At 47.5% G+C, this 13,773-nt stretch overlaps 1 long non-coding RNA gene across 1 annotated transcript in view; it reads right to left on the reverse strand.

Annotated features, from left to right (window-relative positions):
* Positions 1 to 11,107, reverse strand: part of LOC142923764 (uncharacterized) — a 48,967-nt gene extending 37,860 nt beyond the window's left edge. The window contains exon 1 of the long non-coding RNA XR_012940827.1: positions 11,032 to 11,107. This is a non-coding gene — a long non-coding RNA (uncharacterized LOC142923764). The remainder of the gene's footprint in view (positions 1 to 11,031) is intronic.
* Positions 11,108 to 13,773: the final 2,666 nt, after the last annotated feature.

Genomic DNA, 13,773 nt, shown 5'->3' on the forward strand with positions numbered 1-13,773 from the left:
ATGGCACAAGCGTACAACAAAGATGAAGATCACCCAAATAAGCCTTAACAGACTGTGCTGCTGTTAGGCGGCATGGCCCACGAGGAGGTGGGTGGCCAGCACCACGCGCATGCAGCCACCTCTGTCTCCCCAGTGCTCATGTCTACACACTGCACCAGGTACTCATTTAAGACAGAGTTTACCTAGGATAGGCACAACACCGGTTCAGATAAGGCAGACTGTCTGCCTCAGCAGCTGTCCCCCTCTCTTTTTTTCTTCCTGATGACGAAGGCTTGTGTTGCGATCGAAACGTCGTAGTTTTTTGTTATTTTTGGTTATTTCATTTGAACCTATCTACGTGACGTTACCAAAAGACCCAAAGAATATGTCTTCCTGCAGTCACAAAAGCTTTAAGTCAAGATTTATTATTACATTTGTTTACTGTGCAAAAACTCAAGACTTCTTCATGAGGGTCCTGCGAAGTTTTTGCCGTCACTGTGTAGTCCCAATTGAGTAATTTGCAGGTGATTTTTCAGTATTGGGATGTTTTGCCCAATGCCAGACTCGTTGTATTGGGTATTTTTTACTATGGGAGGAAACGCGAGAACGCGGAGGAGAACATACAATCTTCACACACTCACACATTCACGCTAACTCACTCGCTCACATACTCACTCAAACACTCCATTGCACTTACACACTCTGACGAACAGGGGGAGAGAAGATGACAACTCCACGCCGAAACGCGCCCAAGTCGGGAATCAAACCCAGCTTTCTTGCTGCAAGACGCAAGGGTTACTTACCCATGTGCCACCTTGCCGCCCATGGCGATTCGTAAACTACATCAATACCAGTTTCCATGGACTGGGGGCAGCTGCCCCTTTGCAGCCACAGCCTTGCAAGCGGGCTTTACCCTGCCAAGTGGGTTTGTGATGTTATTAGGCAGCTTCCCCGATGGAATAATTCGCGAGTAAATTTCTCAAATTTGGATAATTACACCACACAACACTTGGCCGACTCTCTTTTTCGAATCATGTACGTGTTCTCTCTAACTGTGTCTACTGCGAAGTAGACCGTGGTATTAACCAGAGCGACCACCGACTTGATTTCAGTGTTAAATATTATAGACGATACATTATACACCTCATACAACTTAAAAAATGACAATACTGCACGTATATACATCACTCCATTCAGAGTCTTCGAGATTGGATTGGTAAGCACGGTACAGTAAATACCGTTACATTTTACAGTAGGATATTTTTTCGTGTATTTGTATGTCTATTCATACCAATTTCCCATATTAAACTAATTTTAAACACAAAAAAACATTCACAACATTAAAAAACATAATGCTATGCAAGAATGTGCAAAAAAATATCTATTTAAAATTATTATGTTGTGAATATCCGGCGATGTTAAAAAAAATTCGGCGTCCCCTTCTCCCCCCCCCCCCCTGAAGCCACCGAATAATCGATGATCTACTATAGATACTCTATAGTTAGGGCATTTCTGAGTCGTCCGGGCTTCCTTGTGCGCCGCAGGCTGGGACGCGTCGTCGTCGGAGAGAGAAGCGATCGCGAGCGACTCTACTCCATCCGGGGTGGACAACCTTCCTCGCTCACAAGAACATAAGTCGTGAGAGGAGTGGCTCAGCAGTCAGTCTTTCTCCTGGGTTAAACGAGTGGTGGAACAATGATAATACGTGATGATTTTAACCTGTCTCTGTCTCTCGGTATGTGTCTCCGTGCCTGTCTGCCTCTATCCCTACAGGGCCTTGACCATCTTTAAGAACCTCCGGAAATTCACCTCTGTGTTTCAATTTGACCATGTGTGACTGCGCGTGTTTAACTGTCTTGCTTTGAAGCCCTCGTCGAGGAGGCCGCTCTCCGATCTTACATTTACATGCTAATTTCTCACATTAACATCACTAGCCCCGCCCACTTCTTTATGACCCTTGGGCTACACCCATTTCAAACCTTTTAAAACAGTCTGCCTCAGCAGCAGATCATGCTTTCCCACCTGATGAGGGACCGTTGTGTTGCGCCCGAAACATCGTGATTTGTTATATTTTATACCTACGTTATTTTACCGAAAGAACCAAAGAGTATAAATTTCGATTTAAAGCTTTCGTGACTGCAATGATTCATCTTCTTTGGTTCTTTCGGTAAAGTCACGTAGAATGAGAATAAAATAATAAATTGATAAAATAAAATAACACAATAATATTCTCACGACGTTTCGGCCACAACACAAGCGGCCTTCATCAGGTGAAGGGACCACTCCAGCGCTGTCCTACCAGACAGTCTCGCTCCCTTCACCTGATGAAGGCCGCTTGTGTTGTGGCCGAAACGTCGTGAGAATATTATTGTGTTATTTTATTTTATCAATTTATTATTTTATTCTCATTCTACGTGACTTTACCGAAAGAACCAAAGAAGATGAACCAAAGAGTATGTTTAACTGTCCCTGTGACTGTGCATGTTTAACTGTGTCTTTGTAAGTGACTGTGTCTGTGGTGCACGTCTTTGTTGCCCTTAATATGTCTGTCTGGGTGGCGAGTGGTCGCTCAGTGGTTAGTTCACTGTGCTACGAACCCAATGGCCAGAGTTCTATTCCCGCTCACGGCCAACACCAGTGACATGTATCTGAACCGGTCTTGGGCCTCCCCAGGTGGACTCAGTCTCAAATGAGTACCTGGTGCAGTGTGTAAACATCTACACTGGGGAGACAAAGGCGGCCGAGCGTGGTGCTGGGCACCCACCCCGCCGTGTACCGTGGCCGACCTTCACAGAAGTTGCCCCAAGTTTGTTGAAGGCCACAAAGGGAATTTTTTTCTTTTTTTTAGTGCATCCACTGCGACCTGGCTGCGAGGAAATTGCTGGTAACGCATGGACACATCGCCAAGATTTGCGACTTTGGGCTGGCACGGGACGTCCAGACTGACCCCAACTACGTGGTGAAGGGCAATGTGAGTCCTGAACCTTACTTAGCATCATCAACATCATTATCAGTATCGCCAATGTCATCACCATCATCGGGATAGAAGGCCCATCACTTTAATTGTACTCAATGTTTTTATTTTATTTTGCACAGCCCCTAAGAAAAAAAAGAGTGGGGGGTGCTGCCACACACGGTGGTGCAATGGCCCCCCCACCCTAGACTTGCAATCCAGAGGTCGGTAATTGGATTCAATCTCTCTGCTCTGCCGACAGTTTAAAATATGGGGCAATTTCACAAATCGCCATCCTCCTCCCCCCCCCACCATGTGGTACACGGTTAACTCTGGCCCAGAATAACCTGTGGTGGTGACCACCAGGCTAACTACACTAATTACAACATGACTAGCTACGACAGACCGGGACCACAGCTCGGGTCCAGGTCCACGTGTTGGAGACTCGGTAGAACGTAGACGCAGACAAAGGTTTCTTCAAGGTGAACAACAACGCCAGTCCCTCTGGGGGACCCGGCTTATATTCTCTGTGGTGTGGCTGGCTCCGCCCTTGGCCACGACCACCTTCTAGAATCCTCGAGCAGCAGGATCTGGACCCCGACCACGTGACCACCCCTAGCCCCCACTTGGGGCCCCTTTGTAGACTTAACCGGTCACGTGTTCTCTCGGGTCAACCAGAGTGCCATGGCCTTTAGTAACCCCTTTCCTACGGCCGGCATTCCCACACCCTATCCTGTCGGGCTGGCACTGCACGCCAAGCGTGATGCCATCCAGCTGATCAATCAGCGCTGACCGAGCCCCTCTAGGGCCGGTACTACGCATTGACATCCCGTGATGTCATTACACATTTAACCCTTCAGGGTAGTGGAGGGCTAGATGACGCTAAGTTGGCCAGATGAATATGTGGCCTCACGCAAAAAACGTATGACGAATCGCGAAGCATCGCCCTGAACTGAATTTACTGAACGTATTGTTGTTGTGCTTGTGGCCATGCGGTCATGTCCGTTAGGTGCCTCTGCCTGTAAAGTGGATGTCTCCAAAAAGCATGTTCCATGGGCTCTACAAGGTGCAGAGCGACGTGTGGTCATACGGCGTGCTACTGTTAGAAATCTTATATTTTGCTGAGACAAACTTTCACTTGCCACAAACATTTGGGGCACTGAGTACAGAACATACTCACAGCAGACAACAATTATAGTCTTAGCTTACACTATTAGTTTTAATTGCATAAAGTTGTTGCGTGCGTGGACTCCAGATGCCGAAATTACCTTTTAAAAAACGGCTACCAGTCTCATCAGATCTCAGAAGCTAAGCTTGCAGCGCCCAGCCCTGATGGCAACCAGGGGATACAAATTAATGTGGAGAAACAAATGTTCGCTTGTGACGACCAAGAATACGCCTGTCCTCGCAAGGACAGGCCTCACTGATTCCAAAGACTTTTTTTTTCAGGAGGGTCCTGCCGAGTTTTTTGCAGTAGGGAGGCGATGTTGTGCTGTACAGTGCCGGAGAGTAAGCTCATGTAGCCGGTCCACCCTGTCCTCTCTCCTCCCGTTGGGACAGGATGGTCGCAATAGCGATCAGAAACACCCTCCACATCACAACACAATTCAATTTCTCAATCTGGAGGTCAGCTCAAATCTGTATTGTGGGCGTTCCCTTGTACTCTACTGTGTACGTGGGGCTCTGGGTCCAATCCCCTGATCACCATTGCATTCACTTAAATAAACAATTATCCTGGCTACCCATAGAAAATAAGAGTGCACAATTATACGTGTGATTCATCACAGGCGAGCTCACACCGGCTACACTTATAGCTTAGGGCCTCGCATTAAGAGATGGGGGGGGGCTCTAAATACGAAAGAAGAAATGGACACGAGGTTTAGAGTTATAACATAATTGTTTAAAAAATAAAGATCGGTAAGAAAAAAGACTCTCCAAAGCAGTTATTTTCATTCTGCTGACAAAAATATACAGGCATTCATAGAAGGGGCCTCTTAAGCTTAACAATGGCATAGGGCCCCAGCAATGCCATCATCTGGCTCTGCTGCCGAGTGTCATCCCAATGAAGTAATTTGCAGGTAACTTTAGCATTGGGATGCTTGGCCAATACCCAGTTACATTGTGATTGTGTGTTTTCAAGCTATGTCAGCAAACTGGATAACCCATACAGAACAAAGGGGAGAACGTAGAAAACTCCGCAAAGTGCCAGTCGGATAATTAACCAAGGCCCTTCTTGTTGCGAGGGTCAAAGATCACCGCTCCACCATCCTGCCACCTGAAACAATAATAGTTCGCTTATAATTTTATTTTTATTTTAGTGTGCACATTTACACGCGGTAATCACATCTCATCTCAAGCATTTGAAAAGGGCACCCTCAGTGGCAACTGTTCTCTGTGTGACACACGGTTATTCAGCACCTAACCTGCAAGCAGGTCAAGTGCTGTTTGCTGCGAGCAATCCCAATTGAGTGTTTCGCAGTGAAGTTTTTTTTTTACATGCCAATTTTCGCGTGTGATGCTGACACACGATGGCCATACATTATTTTAAATAATGTCTTGGGATCGTTTTTACTTTTTTACGTTGAATTGTATTGAGTAAATCACGAGCCTGTTACAGTGTGCCACGGGACTGCACGTCATTCGAGTGGTGCATTCACAATGCAACCGGACCATTTATTAGTAGGGGCTGACGCGAAGGGGGGAGTGAGGCCCGCGCCCCCCCATAAACTGGGGGGGGGGGGGAGAGGGGGGCATTGTGACAGGCGTAGAAGAGTTGTAGTTGTAATCTGCTCCACGTTTGTCTTGATAAAGGAGACCTGTGCAACCTGCTCGGTGTGTGATGTGCGTGCTCCTTGGTGTGACGTGTGTGCTCCTCGGTGTGTGATGTGTGTGGGTGTAGGAAAGGCCCCTTACCCTGGTGCATGGCAGTCGATGACAAGTTCTACCGCTTGATCTGCGATGACTACTGCATGCAGCCACCACCCGGCTGTCCACCGCAAGTGTAAGCCGCCCCCCCATACCTCCCACACCAGGTTTTATCCACTGCTGGACTGATGCGTTTCTATTGTCGATGCAGGTGGCTGATGGAGGAGAGTGCGAAGTGTTTGTTCTGGGAGATTCTTTGGTTTTAATTGTAGTGATTCAATTAATTGATTGAACAATTTCTTAAGGGTGAATTATGTGATATGTGTTATTGGCAGTGAGTTGTGCAGGCTGGTTCAGTGTCGTTGACACGGCCATTATGAACCCTCTTAGTCTGGAATGTCCTACTTCCAGCTGTACGTGCTGTTGCGACCCACAGACTCCTCACATAGAGACCCACAGACTGCTTCTCTCTCTACGAGATAAACATGACCAGTGTTTCTGCACTACGTATGGAGATGCGGTGGCATTTAGACGCCGCTGTGTGAATCCATACTGTAGGAATTTTATGCCTTCATGACCCTCTCCCTACTCACCCCCCCCTCACCCCCCTCGCCACCTGACCCCCTTCATCCCCCTCCGTGACGTCATTAACATCATCGGCACTCATTCAACCATTCTGAGAACGAACGCGCACTGGAAGAGGTGAAAGCGCAGTCCGAGCTTGTGCACGATTCGCCTTCCTCGCACCCTCACCGCACCCTCCCCTCGCCCCACAGCCGCAAGGTGATGCACCACTGCTGGAGCCACGCGCCGTTAGAGCGCCCCACGTTTGAGGCGATCCTCGCAGAGCTGAGACCGGCCTCCAACGATGACAAGACCGACAAAGGCGAAGAGGTCGGCTGGGAGCCGTCGTCCGTTCCGTCCCACTACAGCTCCCTCGCTTGCTAGGATCACCCTCGTTACCCTGTCCACTCTAGGGGTGAATAGTTTTTTTTTTTATTATTTCAAAGATTACCGTGCTACATTTGTTTATTCAGGGAAGTCTCACTCTTTTGCAGGAGGGTCCTGTCCAGCTTTCATAGAAGGGGGCGATGTTGCCACGGTGTGTAATCCCTGTTTAAGTAATTTGCAAGTAAAATCTCACTGTTAGAATTGGTTGTTCTTTTTTTAAAGCTGAGAACCCTGAGAAAACGCGTGCACAACAGGGGAATCACATGCAAAGTCCACAAACTCTCACTTACACGCCAAGACTAAGATCCCCCCATGTAACAGACTGTTGGGTAAGTGCCGTTATGAGCACTTATGCAGGCCAGCACAGCATATGGGGTTTGTCTCTACCAGTGCTGATGTTTTCGCAATGCACCAAGTACTCATTTGAGGCCGAGGGTAGGTCCAAAAATGGTTCAGATAATTGCCACTGGTGTTGGCCATGAGCAGGAATTATACCAGGATTTATGGCTTCATAGTACAGCTCGCTAACCCGCTGCACTAACGCTCCCCGTAAACATCGGTAACATAAACAAACAACAGCTCGTACAAATACAAGAACAAATACAAGAACCCCCCCCCCCCCCATAAGGTACATCGTGTTGTTTTGATTTCACGACTCGGCGCGACTCGCGAATACTCAAAGCGAGATGCTCGTGGTTAGTAAGCAGGTGTCCAGTAGTCAATCCGTGTTTACTAAAATCTCGTGGTTGGAAAATTAGCGGTTGGCCATGGATTCCTGTACATGTATGCCTCTACTTACGAAAGGGATGCGTTCTTCGAAAAACGCACGTAAAACAAAATGTCGTAAATCGGAATGGCTTTTCCCATTAATTGAATACGAAAAACTTGCGATGTGTTTCAGACAGTCATTTCTACTATAAACCCAAAATAAACACCAACATTTCACAATGCAAAAAATAATAAAGAACAAATATTACAACGGTTGAATAATAATCAATTTAAAACAAAAATAATTAACATCTTCAAGGAACTCACCAAAAGATCTGCATGTTGGAATGACTGGAGAGGTGACGAGGCGTTACTTTTGCACTATGGGGATACCGTGACACTGTCGTGGATGGATGACAGCTTCTTGCTTGATGATCTCATGGTGCGTGCCATGTGATATATTGTTTCCGCTGAAATCCTATTTCGTAAGTCGAAAAGTATCCTTAATTTGTCAATTTCGTTTTCACTAAATTTCGTGAATGGAACATTCATGAATCAAAACACAAAGATTTCCTGTACAACCAATATAGACTGTTGGGCCAAGTGCTGTCGTCAAGCACCTAATACAGAAAATAAAAAACACGTGCATTCATGCACAACCACGTACAAATACACGTGACAATTAAAAGCACATGCTTTCAACAGAAATCACAAATGTTATATATTGTGCTTTAATGATTACATTTTATATTAGTGTCTTAATATTACACGGTAAATATCCTCAAGGACCACTCTTACAGTCCCATCATCACCACCATCATCACCAAATGTATCATTATCATCATCCTAACCATCTGTATAATCAATCACCATCTGTATCATCACCATCAAAGCAAAGACTCCCCGTATAGCACGAATAGACTGTTGGGGCAAGTGCTGTTAGCAAGTACCTGTGAAGGCCAGCATGGCACACGAGGGGTGGGTGGCCAACACCACGCCCGGCCGCCTTTGTCTCCCCAGTAGTGATGTTTACACCACACCAGGTACTCATTTGAGGCTGAGTCGACCTAGGGGAGGCCCATGGCCGGTTCAGAGAGTCGTTACCTGCGTTGGGCATGAGCGATAATTTAACTCGGGTCGCCGGGTTCGTATCGCAGCGTGCTAAACGCTACACTACCGCTACCCACCACTTGTAGTACCATCATCTTCCAGAGTTAATACATTTCATGTCAATAGCTGGAAATGCTTGTATTTGTAATAAAAAATGCATAAGTAGTTGTCACTCACTCACCCACACTCAAACGGTCAGAAAGGACTGAAAGATGAAATATCTTCAGAACCCTACATCCTGAAACTAAATTAATTATTTCAATTTTACCAAGTAAGGCCCACTGAGCTATATCGCACACTCAGGAGTCCTGATTCCACTTCTGGGAGTCTCAAGTCCAACGCCATGGAATTGTATATGTTTAAACATGTGCGTGCATGTGTGTTTGTGTGCACGTATGTGTGCATGCATGCCTTCATATGCGCATGCGTGTATGCACGTGCGTGTGTATGCACGTGCGTGTGTAAAATAACTTTAGCCATGACATTTGGGATATATTAGTTTTAGGGTTAAGAGCTTTGCACACGCAAACAGGTGGGTGTGTTAACTCACCAGTGTGTAGCTCACCTCACTGGTGAGCTGGTGTTAAAGCTATCTAATCTGTAAGCTTACGTCTGTGTGTGCGCACACTAGTGTGTAAGCTCACTGATGTGTAAACCTGCTGGTGTGTGGCCTCACTAATGTGCAGCACATTTTGTGGAAGCTCACTAGTGTGCTTGCACACGAGTGTGCCGGTGAGTGTGAGTGTGTGCGGTGTGTGTAAGTGAGTGTGTGTGAGTGTGCGGTGAGTGTGTGTAAATGTGTGTGAGTGTGTGTGAGTGAGTGTGTGTGAGTGAATGAGTGTGGTGTGAGTGTGTGTGAGTGTGTGTGAATGCGGTGTGAGTGCGGTGTGTGTGAATGTGCACTCAGAGTGCCGGTAAGTGAGGGCGTGGTGAGTGTGCGGTGAGTGTGTGTGAAAGTGCAGTCAGTGTGCCGGTAAGTGAGTGCATGGTGAGTGTGCAGTGAGTGTGTGTGAATGTGCAGTCAGAGTGCCGGTAAGTGAGTGCGTGGTGAGTGTGCTGTGAGTGTGTGTGAATGTGCAGTCAGAGTGCCGGTAAGTGAGTGCGTGGTGAGTGTTCGGTGTGTGTGAAAGTGTAGTCAGTGTGCCGGTAAGTGAGTGCGTGGTGAGTGTGCGGTGAGTGTGCGGTGAGTGTGTGTGAATGTGCAGTCAGTGTGCCGGTAAGTGAGTGCGTGGTGAGAACGGTGTGTGAATGTGCAGTCATTGTGCCGGTAAGTGAGTGCGTGGTGAGTGTGGTGTGTGTGGGTATGCAGTGAGTGCCAGTGTGCGAGTGTGCCGGTAAGTGAGTGTGCGGTGAATGTGGTGTGTGTGGGTGTGCCGGTGAGTGTGTGGTGAGTGTGTGGCTTGACGTGCCTCCGTATCAGTCTTACTCAGCCACCCCCTTACTTGCCCACGCGTAGATCCGTCCTGCCCACCAGACAGCTACATGCGATTCAAATGTCCAAGTACACATGACATCACATTGCGATGCGCATGTGTGACATACATGTGCCACGTGTTGCACACACTACGCACGTCCCATGCACAAAGGGCATGCCTTACAAGTGATGACCACGCGATGCAGGTGCTTGCCTTGTAGATGTCACGTACCCGTGACGCACGTGGCCCGTGCGCGTGACGCGCGTGCTCCGCGCTGCCGTGTGCTTTGACCAGGGCCGTCCATAGGGGGTGCGTGGGCCCCCCCCCGATGCCTTCAAACTAAACCGGAAGCATTACATGTGACACTGATGTCTACACGTGGGGCCTCCCCCGAAGCGCGGGGCCCGGGATAGTCGGTCCAATTTGCCGGACACTCGGGGACGACTCATGATTTGGCATACGCGACGCGCACGTTGTGTGCGCTGTGCGTGGGGTGACTGGGCCGATGTGCGTGCCAGGCAGGGCAAGGGGGACTGCCATTGATTGTGTCGAGACCTTTTGTATGGGTGACGAGATGAACGCCCAAATTCAACGCAGGCCGCCACACAAGGGTTGCACATTTCAATGTTGAGCAGGCCCCTGTGTGTCCGTGCATGTGGGTCCCTGTGTGTTGTTTCTGTGTGCGTTATGTGAGGGTAGCAGTGACGCAGTGGATAGTACGCTACGCTCCGAACCCCGCAAACATCCGAGTTGGAGTCCCGCTCATGGCCAACACCAATAACGATTATTTATCTGAACTGGTCCTGGGTCGACTCAACCTCAAATGAATACCTGGAGCAGTGTGTGTATACGTCACCACTTGGGAGACAAAAGCGGCCGGTTGTGGTGTTGGCCACCTACCCCCTGGTATACCATGCCGACCTTCATTGGTGCTTGCGAACAGCACTTGCCACAACAGTCTGTTAAGGCTATATGGGGGATCTTCGTCTCTGTAGTGGGAAACTCGTAGGTGTGTGCATGTGTGGAGGGAAACCTGTACTGCTGTCGTACGTTGTGACCGGGCGAGGCCAATTTCCGTCCTCATGGTCGGCCACGGCGTCCTGGTCTTCGTACTGCTGCTTGTTTTTGCCTGTAATGACACCCAACATGGACAACCCCATCACCTGCGTTCAAACAAGTGTTACACAGTATGAACAACATGCGCAATAAAGCAACCACAAAGCACATATACTTTTAAATATAAAAGCACTGGGGGTCTAGTACTGTAGTCACCAATCCGTGTATTATTTATTTATTTGTTGGTCATTCTGATGGCAGCACAAACAGAAGCTGCATCCATAACTTCTCAATCCGCACAGTCCCAGGCCAAGGTCCATTCGTGGAATTAATACAAATATTTACTTATTAGAGGGTGTTTTTGTTTGTTTGAGTTAGATCGCGTAAATCTTAGTCAAGTTTGTCACGTAAACAAAACATGCCAATTAGTGACTATTTCAGCACATCGGTGTGTTGGAGAGTAAACCCAAAACATTTACAATTCAAGTACCGTGACGTTTCGCCTGTAACTACAACAACAACCCGCCTCGTCAGGTGACAGCCAGAGTTGTGGTGAAATCCTTCCCCTGTTTCGGTCTTTAATAGACGTAGACGGGGGATAAATGTGACGTCGTCGCTTGTAAGCAGATCCGATACGAAGACGGGGGGGGGGTAATGTATTGATGTAAATTACAATGGATATCTGTTATTGATTGGGTTATTCGCAGTTAATCAACATACATAATTGTTACTCCTGCTATTATGGATTGACTCAAGCAGCTAGCGAAGGATGCTAGGTTTAGTAATGTTATATATGTCGCTATTGTTAACTTTCAATCACATTTCTTATGATCACTGTTGCATTGTTTTTATAGCATTATTTTAGTAACTTCTAGAAAGGTTTAGTTTAGCCTGATTTTTAAATAGTGGACACTGTGTGTGTGTGTGCTGCGAGCTGAGTGGTGGAGGTACCTGGCAACAGTTGAACCGAGCCCGCTCGGCCTCTTCATCCGTGGCGACCAGGGTACAATCGTTACTATATTCTTGGTTCTTTCAGGTAAAGTCACGTAGATAGAAAATAATAACAATAAAATAAAAATAAATTAAAATAAAAGCAAAAAACCCACGACGTTTCGATCGCAACACGTGATGAAGACCGCTTGTGTTGCCACCGAAACCTCGTGGGTTTTTTCCTTCACTTAAAATGTTATTTTCTATCTACGTGACTTTACCGAAAGAACCAAAAATTATGAATTCCTGCAAGTTACGAAAGTTTAAAGTAAAAATTTGACAGTCGTGTAACTAATCAGGCCTGGAGGATACAGTGGACCACGTGGTTTCCGGGGTTTGCTACCTTAACAAGTGACGTCACTTCCTAGCAACGGTCGATCGTTACAGACGGAGGTGGACGCGCGCTCTGTGTGCTTAAAGATCGCATTCGGGAGCACACTTCGACAACGTCGTCAGTGAACATCGATAACGCGGTTAAATTACTTGGTAAACCTCATTGACAAACATCCGTGAGGTTGAACACTTCATTAACACAGTTAACGAAATCTATTAACAAAACGTGACCATCCGTGACTTCTCGTTCTGCCTTCAAGGCGATATCTTCCGTGAGTACATCCACACGCGCGCTGTATCAGGATAACATTAATCTGAGAGAACATCTATATGTGAATGTGTGTCTGTTCGAAATGTTTAATGATGAGGACGGTAATGATGATGGTGGTGGTGGTTGTAAGCTGTGATATGATTAGAGTCTCACGTGCGCTGCTGTGATTTTGTTGCAGGGTGGAGAGATGAGTAAGCCGACGGGAAGTGAGTACTGTAATTCCACACACAGACATACACACAGACACATGCACCTGTATACAAAGACAGATCCCCGTATAGCCTTAACAGACTATTGAGTCAAGTGCTGTTAGCGAGTTAGCACCTATGATGGGGTGGGTGGTCAGCACCGCATCCGGATGCCTTTGTCTCCCCAGTGTTGATGTTTATACGTTGCACGAGGTACTATTTTAAGTTTGAGTAGATGTAGGGGAGGCACACGACCGGTTTTATTTATTAGTCACTGATGGTTGTGAATGGGAATCGAACTCAGGTCGATCCCCACAGACACAACTGCTCCCAACCACTCATACAGACACTGCACATAGACACAAACAAAGACAGAAATCTTGTGTATAGCCTTGAAACACTGTTGGAGCAAGTGCTGTTAGTGAGCACCTATGACGGCCGGCACTGCACACGAGGGGTGGGTTGCCAGCACCACACTTGTCCGTCTTTGTCTCCCAAGTGGCGATGTTTACACACCGTATCAGATTCTTATTTGAGGCTGAGAGGACCTAGGGGAGGCCCCTAACCGACTCAGATAACAACAGCCCTCATTTGCCACTAAGTGACGGAGACGTCACCATGGCGCTTGTGCCAGGCCTGGTGCACTCCGAGGCCAGTTGAAGTGTCGAAGGCTTGCCGACAGGAGATCAGGGGACAGACCCCAGTGCGATGGGTTGACTGACTGAGATGACTGGCAGACGCACCACCTTTGCATCCTACTGTGCCAACTTGCTGCGTTTTAGTCATCCAGTGCACCATCTGTTGTTGTGAGCGTCACTCCTCTCACCCTCCTTTTTTGCTTGAGGGCAACTGCCACCAACTTCCCATAAGCATCCTTCACGAGCTTCCTCCATAGAGGCAGATCTTGACACCAGTGGTACCAGTCTTTGGCAAGTCCACTTAGTTCCGTATCCT

The sequence above is a fragment of the Petromyzon marinus genome, unplaced genomic scaffold (assembly GCF_048934315.1).
Source record: "Petromyzon marinus isolate PM22_M1 ecotype Great Lakes invasive population unplaced genomic scaffold, UKy_Petmar_22M1.pri1.0 PM_Scaffold_7, whole genome shotgun sequence".
Lineage (NCBI taxonomy): Eukaryota > Metazoa > Chordata > Hyperoartia > Petromyzontiformes > Petromyzontidae > Petromyzon > Petromyzon marinus.